This window comes from Panulirus ornatus, chromosome 19 (assembly GCF_036320965.1).
Source record: "Panulirus ornatus isolate Po-2019 chromosome 19, ASM3632096v1, whole genome shotgun sequence".
Lineage (NCBI taxonomy): Eukaryota > Metazoa > Arthropoda > Malacostraca > Decapoda > Palinuridae > Panulirus > Panulirus ornatus.
In genome coordinates this window covers 54,940,970-54,955,920 of record NC_092242.1, presented here as the reverse complement: position 1 = coordinate 54,955,920, position 14,951 = coordinate 54,940,970, and the positions used below count along the sequence as shown (strand labels likewise).

General features: G+C 44.9%; 1 protein-coding gene across 8 annotated transcripts in view; it reads right to left on the bottom strand.

Moving 5' to 3' along the window:
- Positions 1-14,951, bottom strand: part of rdgB (retinal degeneration B) — a 485,210-nt gene that overhangs the window by 409,683 nt on the left and 60,576 nt on the right. Inside the window, exon 1 of one of the 8 annotated variants that reach the window (XM_071673889.1) lies at positions 14,321-14,528. The exons of the other annotated variants lie outside the window; for them this stretch is intronic. The gene's annotated coding sequence lies outside the window, so the exon portion shown is untranslated. Of the gene's footprint in view, positions 1-14,320; positions 14,529-14,951 lie in introns of those variants that run through there. 8 annotated transcript variants of the gene reach the window in all.

Below are 14,951 nucleotides of genomic sequence, written 5' to 3'. Positions count from 1 at the left end.
GTAACGCTCTATGTATGATTATGTGGTAAACGAGGAAGTGACTTGATCACAGACAGCATACGTACATTTAAGAAGTTATAATATGGAAGTGAATGGTCCACAAACGGGGCCACCACAAGTGTAAGTCTCTCTCCCCGTACAGCGGAAATAGGTAATTACCTACATACACACACCCTGCTATATTACCGTCATAATTCATCACTTAATGTTCAGGTAATTATCACCTGGAGCATAATGTATGTAAACCATAAAATTCACTGTGAACACTTCCTGCACATCTGCCACTAGTTACCTAGTTACTATTATGACTACCAGGTTCTGTAACTAGTTACTATTATGACTTCCAGGTTCTGTAACTAGTTACTATTATGACTTCCAGGTTCTGTAACTAGTTACTATTATGACTTCCAGGTTCTGTAACTAGTTACTATTATAACTTCCAGGTTCTGTAACTAGTTACTATTAGTACTTCCAGGTTCTGTAACTAGTTACTATTATTACTTCCAGGTTCTGTAACTAGTTACTATTATGACTTCCAGGTTCTGTAACTAGTTACTATTATAACTTCCAGGTTCTGTAACTAGTTACTATTAGTACTTCCAGGTTCTGTAACTAGTTACTATTATAACTTCCAGGTTCTGTAACTAGTTACTATTATAACTTCCAGGTTCTGTAACTAGTTACTATTATAACTTCCAGGTTCTGTAACTAGTTACTATTATAACTTCCAGGTTCTGTAACTAGTTACTATTATTACTTCCAGGTTCTGTAACTAGTTACTATTATAACTTCCAGGTTCTGTAACTAGTTACTATTATAACTTCCAGGTTCTGTAACTAGTTACTATTATTACTTCCAGGTTCTGTAACTAGTTACTATTATAACTTCCAGGTTCTGTAACTAGTTACTATTATAACTTCCAGGTTCTGTAACTAGTTACTATTATTACTTCCAGGTTCTGTAACTAGTTACTATTATAACTTCCAGGTTCTGTAACTAGTTACTATTATAACTTCCAGGTTCTGTAACTAGTTACTATTATAACTTCCAGGTTCTGTAACTAGTTACTATTATTACTTCCAGGTTCTGTAACTAGTTACTATTATAACTTCCAGGTTCTGTAACTAGTTACTATTATAACTTCCAGGTTCTGTAACTAGTTACTATTATTACTTCCAGGTTCTGTAACTAGTTACTATTATAACTTCCAGGTTCTGTAATACTTCAACTCTGCATCTTTAACAGGTTGGCTGCCTAAGTCCAATAAGCCGTTATTTAACTATATTTTCATCAATTCACAATACAGACACACGCACACAATAGTTTACGGGTATACATATATACTGCACGATTCAGCTACAGCTTCATTCTCTGAGTAAACTTCATTCACCGTTCCCCTTCCCCCTAGCAACACCTTCATTCAGTGTTAACTTCCTTCACCACCTCGCCTCCCAGTCTTTCATGCCGAGACTGGTGTGGGTCGCTGGTGACGTCACGCGTGTGTGCCGACCCAGCCCGCCAGGTGACGGACACACGTCCGTCTTCTTACGAAATTTTACTGATACTAAAACTGGAACAAGACTCTCCTGTATTATATACATGTGTGTGTGTGTGTGTGTGTGTGTGTGTGTGTGTGTGTGTTACCGTACTCCGCCTGCACGTGGGTACACTTCGCGTGAGAAGTCACTTTGGACAAGGTTGCATCTTCGTCGACAGGCAAGTCGCTTCGAGGATCTTCTCACTGGAGAGAAGTCTTCATTTCCCACCTCCTGCGTGGAGGGTCGTCTTGAACATGCAACGGTCCCATAAATAGGGTCCTGGGGCTCCATAATAATAATAGTAATAATAACAAGATAATAATAATAATAATAATAATAATAATAATAATAATAATAATAATAATAATAATAATCATAATAATAATAAAAATATGATAACAATAATACTGATAATAATAATAATAATAATAATAATAATAATAATAATAATAGTAATAATAATAATAATAATTCTTTCCTGACTTATTCGCCGTTTCTCGCATGAGCAAGGTAGCGCCAGAAACAAACGAAGGGGGTTCATTCTCTCACATCCATTCTCTGTCATATGTAATGCACCGACACCTCAGCCCCCTATCCATACAACCAGGCCCCACAGAATCTGTCCACAATTTCCCTTGACTGCTTTATACGCCCTGGTTCAGTCCAATGACGGCACGTCGCCCCCAGTATACCACATCACTTTAATTTCAACTATGTTTCTACCCGCTTAGCCATCCCTGATAAAAGCAAACTCAATAGAAGTACAAACAAAACACAAACACTCATCCCCTGCACAATAACACCAAAATACCTCCAATACAATTCAAGACGCTCTGCACCCAATTCCTCCCAGTTCCCGGTCCAACCACGCAATAACCAACCACCAACCCCCCAGGAAGCAACAAAAGACGTCTGACAGACACCCCAGAACGTGAATCAAAGATTACGTTCGTAGCAGCATGGGTTCCAGTATTCCTTGTATGTGTGTCTTCGCTTTCCCCAGAGAGGATTCAGGAAAGAAATGTATTTGGGGAGGAACTGAGTACGTGCGTTAGTAGGAATTATACAAGGGATCGAATCCTAGTGATGGAGGATCTGATTGCAAGGGTGGTGACGGTATCAATGGGGGATATGGTCTTAGAGTACATGAAAATAAGAATAAGCTTGTCATATGGTGTCCTAAAAGAAGATTAGTAATCACGAACAGAGAACCTAAGGTGTACAAATACTTTACGTCGACGTTGAGTCAGTGGGGCTGGGGGTTCAACAGGGGGTTACAAGCGTGCGGAAAAGAGAGGTTGTGGGATGTGAACGTGCTTGAGAGGAAAGGGAAGTGGAATGTGTCTTACTTCTTGGTGGAGGTGAGGGTGAAAGATGGTGGTGGGTTCTAGGGCAAGAGGAAATGAAATACATGTGAATGAAGTGGTGAGAGTGAGCCAGCTTGAACAAGTGGCCTGCGTGCAAATATACCAGACGAACGGAGGCGGCGCAGGGTGAGAGTAAATGAAACAAGAGAAGTGCAGGGTAGTTAGGGAAGGAATGACTGCACGTGCGAGTAAAGTGCATGGCAAGCTGAAGGCATGTGTGTGTGTGTGTGTGTGATTAAGGGTAGTGAGTGGTAGAAAGGAGAGAGTTGAATCATTAATGAGACAGACTAGGGTGGTGTGGAGACAGTAGGGAAAGAAGGGATTTTCGTGAGGAGTGCAAGAGAAAGCAGCGGAAGGACGGGAGGGATGATATAAGAGCTGTAAAACTGGGGAAATGAGAGTGGAGGAAGAGAGTATCGATGACTTCAGAGAGAAAAAGATAATATTTTGGAGGAAGGTCAACTCGTGTGTGTGTGTGTGTGTGTGTGTGTGTGTGTGTGTGTGTGTGTGTGTGTGTGTGTGTGTGGAAAGGGGGGGGGAGAGGACACACGATAGGGAAGTGGTAAGAAAAAAAATGTGTGTAAAGGAGATGGAGTTTGCATTTTGAAGGCCTGCACAATGTGTCAGATAATAGTGGCGGTTGTGGTGTGTTTAGGGCGGTGAGCGATGACGAGTGAGGGAGTTGTGGCAAATGTGGTGGTGAAGAGGAGGAGGTAACGAGAGGCGTGTGGAAGATGACATGTGGCAAGGCCTCACGACTGGATGGGATTGCGACCGAGTCTCTCAAGAAACAGGTTGACAGTGCTCCTGACTGGTGCGTCAGGCTTCTTATATATATATATATATATATATATATATATATATATATATATATATATATATATATATATATATAGCGCAAGATGCGGTATCTGAGGAGTGGCCGAGTGATGTATAGTGCTCCTGTATACAGGCAAGGGGGACGATAATGTACGTCTGACTTTGTAAAGTGTAGGTTTGGTGAGTATACCTGGGAGGGTGGATGGCAGTGTGGTGACGCACAGGGTGGTGTCGTGTACGCAGGACCTGACTGTGGGAAGGAACAATGTGGTTTCAGGAGAGGTACAGGATGTGTGGTGGACCAGCTGTCTGTATTGAAGAATGTATGTGAAAAATACTTGGAAAAAGAAGGTGAACTCTATGTAGCGTTCATGGAACTGGAGAAAGTGTATGATAAGCATGACTTTGGTGCATTATGGAAGAACCCACGGATATGTGGGGTAAGTGAAAAAAAATTAATAAGGAATGTAGAGAAGATTTTACCGTGAAAGTAAGACATTCGCGCAAATATAAAGGCAGGAGGGTGAGTGGTTTCCTAGTGAAGGTGGGTCTGCATCTGGGACGTGTGATGTCACCATGGCTGTTTACTCTGTAGACAGACAAGGGGGTCGTCATAGAGAAGTATGTGGAGGTCTACGAGCGTCTGCAGTATGGTGTGGGAGGAGGGGCGTGAAGAGCATGGTAGATGAATCGGATGTTTTCAGATGACACAGCTCTGGTGACAGACGCCAGACAGTGGCATGTATACAATACGACGGGGACGGTGCGACGATAGTGTGCGACCTTCGTACACCTTCCATACACCACTGAGGTGCAGGCAAGTGGTGAGATGTGATGGTCTGAGTGTGAGTATAGATGGGGAAGACCAGAAGGAGGAGGAGGAAGAGGAGCAGGAGGAGTGCTTCAGATAAGTGGAGGTGGGCGTAGCAGCGGATGGAAGCATAAGAGTTGAAGTGAATCACAAAGAGGTTGTGGTCCTGGGTATATTGAGGAGCGGGTGGGAGGAAACATAAACATCTGTACGAGCAAAGATGAGGATTACGATTATCATAATCATTACTAGTGTTATTATCATCATTATACTTTATCAATCATGAAAATTAAGGGGAGTACAATTTGAATCCAACCATGTAGACAAACGGTCTAATTTTATGACTTAGTGCATATTTGGGGGGACTCTGTAGTGTAAAGTAGCTCTTCTAGATAATCATATGTTCCGTACAATGTAGAGCACAGTGTACAGAAGTGAGGAGAGACATATCACAAACCATCACACTCGTATAATGTCACTTAGATCATAATGAATATATAGTTCTCTGACAGCACGGCAGACCGTCCCCAGTAACTGTAGTGTAAAACACTGGACCAGGCTATCCCAGGCTACTGTAGTGGTATAAAGATAACAGTGGACCAGGCTACCCCAGGTTACTGTAGTGGTATAAAGATAACAGTTGAAACAGGGTACCCCAGGTTACTGCAGTGGTATAAAGATAACAGTGGACCAGGATATCCCAGGTTACTGTAGTGGTATAAAGAGAACAAAGGACACAAGCTACACCAGGTTACTGTAGTGGTATAAAGATAACAGTGGACACAGGCTACCCCAGGTTACTGTAGTGGTATAAAGATAACAGTGGACACAGGCTACCCCAGGTTACTGTAGTGGTATAAAGATAACAGTGGACCAGGCTACCCCAGGTTACTGTAGTGGTATAAAGATAACAGTGGACACAGGCTACCCCAGGTTACTGTAGTGGTATAGAGATAACAGTGGACCAGGCTACCCCAGGTTACTGTAGTGGTATAAAGATAACAGTGGACCAGGCTACCCCAGGTTACTGTAGTGGTATAAAGATAACAGTGGACCAGGTTACCCCAGGTTACTGTAGTGGTATAAAGAACAGTGGACCAGGCTACCAAAGGTTACTGTAGTGGTATAAAGATAACAGTGGACACAGGCTACTGTAGTGGTATAAAGATAACAGTGGACCAGGTTACCCAGGTTACTGTAGTGGTATAAAGATAACAGTGGACCAGGCTACCCAAGGTTACTGTAGTGGTATAAAGATAACAATGGACCAGGCTACCCCAGGTTACTGCAGTGGTATAAAGATAACAGTGGACACAGGCTACCCCAGGTTACTGTAGTGGTATAAAGATAACAGTGGACCAGGCTACCCCAGGTTACTATAGTGGTATAAAGATAACAGTGGACCAGGCTACCCCAGGTTACTGTAGTGGTATAAAGATAACAGTGGACCAGGCTACCCAAGGTTACTGTAGTGGTATAAAGATAACAGTGGACACAGGCTACCCCAGGTTACTGTAGTGGTATAAAGGTAACAGTGGACCAGGCTACCCCAGGTTACTGTAGTGGTATAAAGATAACAGTGGACCAGGCTTCTTCAGGTTACTGTTGTGGTATAGATAACAGTGAACCAGGCTACCCCAAGTTACTGTAGTGGTATAAAGATTACAGTGGACCAGGCTACCAAAGGTTACTGTAGTGGTATAGATAACAATGGACCAGGGTACCCCAGTTTACTGTAGAGGTACAAAGATGACAGTGGACCAGGCTACCCCAGGATACTGTAAAGGTATAAAGATAACAGTGGACCAGGCTACCAAAGGTTACTGTAGTGGTATAAAAATAACAATGGACCAGGCTACCCCAGGTTACTATAGTGGTATAAAGATAACAGTGGACCAGGCTACCCCAGGTTACTGTAGTGGTATAAAGGTAACAGTAGACCAGGCTACCCCAGGTTACTGTAGTGGTATAGATAACAATGGACCAGGCTACCCCAGGTTACTGTAGAGGTACAAAGATGACAGTGGACCAGGCTACCCCAGGATACTGTAAAGGTATAAAGATAACAGTGGACCAGGCTACCCCAGGTTACTGTAGTGGTATAAAGATAACAATGGACCAGGCTACCCCAGGTTACTGTAGTGGTATAAAGGTAACAGTGGACCAGGCTACCCCAGGTTACAGTAGTAGTACAAAGTGGGACAAGCTGCCTCAGGTTACTGTAGTGGTATAAAGATAACAGTGGACCAGGCAACCCCAGGTTACTGTAGTGGTATAAAGATAGCAGTGGACCAGGCTACCCCAGGTTACTGTAGTGGTACAAAGCTAAGTGGACCAGGCTACCCCAGGTTACTGTAGTGGTATAAAGATAACAGTTAACCAAGCTACCCCAAATTATTGTAGCGGTATAAAGATAAGAGTAGACCAGGCTACCCCAGGTTACTGTAGTGCTACAAAGATAACAGTAGACCAGGCTACCCCAGGTTATTGTAGTGGTATAAAGATAACAATGGACCAGGCTACCCCAGGTTACTGTAGTAGTACAAAGGTAACAGTGGACCAGGCTATCCCAGGATACTGTAGTGGTACAAAGATAACAGTGGACCAGGCTACCCAAGGTTACTGTAGTGGTATAAAGATAACAGTGAACCAGGCTACCCCAGGTTACTGTAGTGGTATAAAGATAACAGTGGACCAGGCTACCCCAGGTTACTGTAGTAGTACAAAGGTAACAGTGGACCAGGCTATCCCAGGATACTGTAGTGGTACAAAGATAACAGTGGACCAGGCTACCCAGGTTACTGTAGTGGTACAAAGATAACAGTGGACCAGGTTACCCAAGGTTACTGTAGAGGTACAAAGATGACATTGGACCATACTACCCCAGGATAGTGTAGTGGTACAAAGATAACAGTGGACCAGGCTACCCCAGGTTACTGTAGTGGTATACAGATAACAGTGGACCAAGCTACCCCAGATTACTGTAGTGGTACAAAGATAACGATGGACCAGGTTACCCAGGTTACTGTAGTGGTATCAATATTCATGCCTGATTCATGTACCTGCGTGCAGACAAAGTAGTAATCTACATGATACTAAATGAAAGGCATTACACTGCTTATATCAGAACACTGATCCTGGCATTACATTTCGCATTACACTGTAACTGGACACTGCTCCAGGCATTACACTGTATGTATCTGGACACTGCTCCAGGTATTACACTGTATGTATCTGAACACTGCTCTAAGCATTACACTGTATGTATCTGGACACTGCTGCAGATTACACTGTATGTATCTGGACACTGCTCTAGGCATTACACTGTATATATCTGGACCCTGCTGCAAGCATTACACTGTATGTATCTGGACACTGCTGCAGACATTACATTTTATGTATCTGGACACTGCTCCAGGCATTACAGTGTATGTCTCTGGACACTGCTCCAAGCATTACACTGTATGTATCTGGACACTGCTCCAGGCATTACACTGTATGTATCTGGACACTGCTGCAGATTACACTGTATGTCTCTGGACACTGCTCCAGGTATTACACTGTATGCATCTGGACACTGCTGCAAGCATTACACTGTATGTATCTGGACACTGCTGCAGACATTACACTGTATGTATCTGGACACTGCTCTAGGCATTACACTGTATGTATCTGGACACTGCTCCAGGTATTACACTGTATGTATCTGGACACTGCTCTAGGCATTACATTGTATGTATCTGGACACTGCTGCAAGCATTACACGGTATGTATCTGGACACTGCTCCAGGTATTACACTGTATGTATCTGGATACTGCTGCAAGCATTACACTGTATGTATCTGGACACTGCTCTAGGCATTACACTGTATGTATCTGGACACTGCTGCAGGCATTACACTGTATGTATCTGGATACTGCTGCAAGCATTACACTGTATGTATCTGGACACTGCTCTAGGCATTACACTGTATGTATCTGGACACTGCTCTAGGCATTACACTGTATGTATCTGGACACTGCTGCAAGCATTACACTGTATGTATCTGGACACTGCTCTAGGCATTACATTGTATGTATCTGGACACTGCTGCAAGCATTACACGGTATGTATCTGGACACTGCTGCAGACATTACATTTTATGTATCTGGATACTGCTGCAAGCATTACACTGTATGTATCTGGACACTGCTCTAGGCATTACACTGTATGTATCTGGACACTGCTGCAGGCATTACACTGTATGTATCTGGACACTGCTCCAGGTATTACACTGTATGTATCTGGACACTGCTCTAGGCATTACACTGTATGTATCTGGACACTGCTGCAGGCATTACACTGTATGTATCTGGACACTGCTCCAGGTATTACACTGTATGTATCTGGATACTGCTGCATACATTACAGTGTATGTCTCTGGACACTGCTGCAGACATTACACTGTATGTATCTGGACAGTGCTCCAGGCATTACACTGTATGTCTCTGGACACTGCTCCAGGCATTACACTGCATGTATCTGGATACTGCTGCAAGCATTACACTGTATGTCTCTGGACACTGCTCCAGGCATTACACTGTATGTATCTGGACACTGCTCCAGGCATTACAGTGTATTTCTCTGGACACTGCTCCAAGCATTACACTGTATGTATCTGGACACTGTTCCAGGCATTACACTGTATGTATCTGGACACTGCTCCAGGCATTACACTGTATGTCTCTGGACACTGCTCCAGGCATTACACTGTATGTATCTGGACACTGCTTCATCTATCATGGCACTGCACTGTAAAAGAAGACTGCTCAGGACATCAAGATATTGCACTCTGGACGGACACTGTAACTTAGCCAACAACGGACTTCACTGTAAAATCTGGTAACTGATTCATTCATCAACGCATTTCACTGCAAACATCTGGAAACTGCTTCAGTCACGAACGTATTTCACTGCAGATATCTGGAAATTTTGCTTTCAGTTATCGCGTCACTTCACTGTATCAAGACACTGATTTGGGGATCACATCACTGCACTATCACAGGAGTAAATCAAAGAATCACAAAAATCAATGTATCACAAGACGAGGCTTGCGAGACCCGAGGATGAGAGAAAACACAAGGCAGCAAGCAGTGAGTCAGTGAAGACGAATCACTGAAGTAATGTACGAGGGGGTTGAGATCCAAGCACTCACGGCCACAAAACTGGTGGACGCACTGCACAGCACTGAACAAGGCACTGCACCAAACACACTGCTGCATGTGTCACCACCGAGATTACGAACATACATACACACAATGCTACAAGGCACTGCACAAGATTGGGATCACTGCAGCGATTGGGGGGGGCGAGGTCCTCTATGTCCTGTTGTGTGGTGAAAGGTCACTGTCATACAAATCTCAAGACACTGTCCCGCCAAGCTGGGCATGTTTTTGTCACTGCCACACGAGCACTGCAGAAAGCAGGTCAGAGCACTAAATGGCAGTGTCTACTACGACACTGTACTCACACCTGTGACCCACTACTCTACAGTACTGTAGACACTGCGTCACAAGCTGGTCGGCAGTAATCCACTACATGTTATCCTGGGTCTGAACTACAAGGGTCAAGGCTCTGCACTACGAGAAGTCAAGGCTCTACACTACAAGAGTCAAGGCTCTGAATTACAAGAGTCAAGGCTCTACACTACAACAGTCAAGGCTCTGCACTACGAAAACTCAAGGCTCTAAACTACAAGAGTCAAGGCTCTGAACTACGAGGATCAAGGCTCTGTGCTGCATAGGTCAAGGCTCTACACTACAACAATCAAAGCTCTACACTACAACTGTCAAAGCTCTAAACTACAACAGTCAAATCTTTGCACTACAACAGTTAAGGCTCTGAACTACAAGTCAAGGCTCTACACTACAACAGTCAAAGCTCTGCACTACAACAGTTAAGGCTCTGAACTACAAGAGTCGAAGGATCAATACTACAAAAGTCAAAGCTCTGCACTACAGGAGTCAGGGCTCTGCACTACAGCATCAAGGCTCTTAACTACATACGTTAAGTCTGTGCACTACAGCATCAAGGGTCGGAATACAATCATACAAGATCTACAACACTACATCATCAAGGCTCTGCACTAAAGTGTCCAGGCTTTGCACTCCATCATCAAGGCTCTACAGTGAAGTAGCATGGCTCTGCTCTACAGCAACGAGGCTTCACACGACACCATCAGGGACCAACACTACAAGCATCAATGGTCCAAACCATAGCATCAGTGCCCTACACTACATCATCAAGGCTCTGTAACACAAACATCAAGGCCCTGTAACACAAACATCAAGGCACTTTACCACAAACATCAAAGCCCTGTACCACAAACATCAAGGCCCTTAACACAATCATCAAGGCTCTGTAACATAAACATCAAGGCCCTTAACACAATCATCAAGGCTCTGTAACATAAACATCAAGGCCCTGTTACACAAACATCAAGGCCCTTACCACAAATATCAAGGCCCTGTAACATAAACATCAAGGCCCTGTACCACAAACATCAAGGCCCTGTAACATAAACATCAAGGCCCTGTACCACAAACATCAAGGCCCTATAACACAAACATCAAGGCCCTGTACCACAAACATCAAGGCACTTTACCACAAACATCAAAGCCCTGTACCACAAACATCAAGGCCCTTAACACAATCATCAAGGCTCTGTAACATAAACATCAAGGCCCTTAACACAATCATCAAGGCTCTGTAACATAAACATCAAGGCCCTGTTACACAAACATCAAGGCCCTTACCACAAACATCAAGGCCCTGTAACATAAACATCAAGGCCCTGTACCACAAACATCAAGGCCCTATAACACAAACATCAAGGCCCTGTACCACAAACATCAAGGCCCTGTAACATAAACATCAAGGCCCTGTACCACAAACATCAAGGCCCTGTAACACAAACATCAAGGCCCTGTACCACAAACATCAAGGCCCTATAACACAAACATCAAGGCCCTGTACCACAAACATCAAGGCCCTATAACACAAACATCAAGACCCTGTAACACAAACATCAAGGCCCTGTAACACAAACATCAAGGCCCTGTAACACAAACATCAAGGCCCTGTACCACAATCATCAAGGCCCTGTAACACAAACATCAAGGCCCTGTACCACAATCATCAAGGCCCTGTAACACAAACATCAAGGCCCTGTACCACAAACATCAAGGCCCTGTAACACAAACATCAAGGCCCTGTACCACAAACATCAAGGCCCTTAACACAATCATCAAGGCTCTGTACATAAACATCAAGGCCCTGTAACACAAACATCAAGGCCCTGTACCACAAACATCAAGGCCCTGTAACACAATCATCAAAGCTCTGTAACATAAACATCAAGGCCCTGTAACAAACATCAAGGCCCTGTACCACAAACATCAAGGCCCTGTAACACAAACATCAAGGCCCGGTGCCACAAACATCATGGCTCTGCACCACAAACATCAATGCCCTGTACCACAAACATCAAGGCCCTGTAACACAAACATCAAGGCCCTGTAAGACAATCATCAAGGCCCTGTAACACAAACATCAAGGCCCTGTACCACAAACATCAAGGCCCTGTAGCACAAACATCAAGGCTCTGTACCACAAACATCAAGGCCCTGTAACACAAACATCAAGGTCCTGTACCACAAACATCAAGGCCCTGTAACGCAAACATCAAGACCCTGTACCACAAATATTAAGGCCCTGTAACACAAACATCAAGGCCCTGTAACACAAACATCAAAGCCCTATTATACAAATATCAAGGCTCTGTAACACAAACATCAAGACCCTGTACCACAAACATCAAGACCCTGTAACAGAAACATCAAGGCCCTGTAACACAAACACCAAGGCCCTGTAACACAAACATCAAAGCCCTGTAACATAAACACCAAGGCCCTGTAACACAAACATCAAGGCTCTGTAACACAAACATCAAGGCCCGGTGCCACAAACATCAAGGCCCTATACCACAAACATCAAGGCCCTGTAACAGAAACATCAAGGCCCTGTAACAGAAACACCAAGGCCCTGTAACACAAACATCAAGGCCCTTAACACAAACATCAAGGCCCTGTAACACAAACATCAAGGCCCTGTACCACAAACATCAAGGCCCTGTAACACAAACATCAAGGCCCTGTAACATAAACACCAAGGCCCTGTAACACAAACATCAAGGCTCTGTAACACAAACATCAAGGCTCTGTAACACAAACATCAAGGCCCTGTAACACAAACACCAAGGCCCTGTAACACAATCATCAAGGCCCTGTAACACAAACATCAAGGCCCTGTAACATAAACACCAAGGCCTTGTAACACAAACATCAAGGCCCTGTACCACAAACATCAAGGTCCTTAACACAACCATCAAGGCCCTGTAACACAAACATCAAGGCCCTGTACCACAAACATCAAGGCCCTGTAACACAAACATCAAGGCCCTGTACCACAAACATCAAGGCCCTGTAACACAAACATCAAGGCCCTGTAACACAAACACCAAGGCCCTGTAACACAAACATCAAGGCCCTGTAACACAAACATCAAGGCCCTGTACCACAAACATCAAAGCCCTCTACCACAAACACCAAGGCTCTGTGCCACAAACATCAAGGCCCTGTACCACAAACATCAAGGCCCTGTACCACAAACATCAAGGCCCTGTACCAAAAACATCAAGGCCTTGTACCACAAACATCAAGGCCCTGTAACACAAACATCAAGGCCCTTAACACAAACATCAAGGCTCTGTACCAAAAACATCAAGGCCCTGTACCACAAACATCAAGGCCCTGTACCACAAACATCAAAGCCCTCTACCACAAACACCAAGGCTCTGTGCCACAAACATCAAGGCCCTGTACCACAAACATCAAGGCCCTGTACCACAAACATCAAGGCCCTGTACCAAAAACATCAAGGCCTTGTACCACAAACATCAAGGCCCTGTAACACAAACATCAAGGCCCTTAACACAAACATCAAGGCTCTGTACCACAAACATCAAGGCCCTGTAACACAAACATCAAGGCCCTGTAACACAATCATCAAGGCCCTGTAACACAAACATCAAGGATCTGTACAAGTACTAAGGGTTACTATACGGAATCAAGGCTCTACACTACATGTATCAAGGCTCTACGCTACATCAAGGCTCAGCAGTACATCATCAGAGCTCTACACTACACTATCAAGGCTCTGTACTCCGCCATCAAGGCTCTACGCTACATCAAGGCTCAGCAGTACATCATCAGAGCTCTACACTACACTATCAAGGCTCTGTACTCCGCCATCAAGGCTCTACGCAATATCAAGGCTCAGCACTACAGCAACAGAGCTCTATACTACACTATCAAGGCTCTGTACTCCGCCATCAAGGCTCTACGCTACATCAAGGCTCAGCAGTACATCAGAGCTCTACACTACACTATCAAGGCTCTGTACTCCGCCATCAAGGCTCTACGCAATATCAAGGCTCAGCACTACAGCATCAGAGCTCTATACTACACTATCAAGGCTCTGTACTCCGCCATCAAGGCTCTACGCAATATCAGGCCTCAGCACTACAGCATCAGAGCTCTATACTACACTATCAAGGCTCTGTACTCTGCCATCAAGGCTCTGTACTCCACCATCAAGGTTGCACACTACACTAGCAATACACTGAAGGCGATGGTAGCGTGAGTATGGTGATGGGTGAGAGTAAGGCGTGAGTAAGTGAGTGTACCTGAGTGTGAGATGTTGGCTGGCAGATCCATGTCAGAGCAGCAGCAGCAGCAGCACTGGAGCCTGGCAGGCTGGGCGTGCAGCGGGAGTCGGGTGTGGGCGTCCACAGTGCCTGGCTGGCTCAGGGCGTGGTACTCCACCACCTCCCTCACTCACACCCCCACACACTAAGCTAAGGTTCCCCTCGGCCCAGGCCCCTCCGTCGTCAGGAGGACGTGCGCTGCCTCCCTCAGATTGAAAGCAGTTTCCCCTCTCGAGCAGCGGCGGCCCAGGGGAACTCTCTCTCTCTCTCTCTCTCTCTCTCTCTCTCTCTCTCTCTCTCTCTCTCTCTCTCTCTCTCTCTCTCTCTCTCTCTCCACGACCCAACGTAAATGTCAAGGGTGAACCTCGGGTCCGCCAGCCAGGCCGCCGCTCACAAAGCCACAAGGGAAGAGGGAACTTGGGGGGGTGGGGAGGCCAGGGCCACTATACCACTATATGGTGACACAGTGACAGCCAGGGCCACTATACCACTATATGGTGACACAGAGGCAGCCAGGGACACTATACCACTATATGGTGACACAGGGACAGCCAGGGCCACTATACCACTATATGGTGACACAGTGACAGCCAGGGCCACTATACCACTA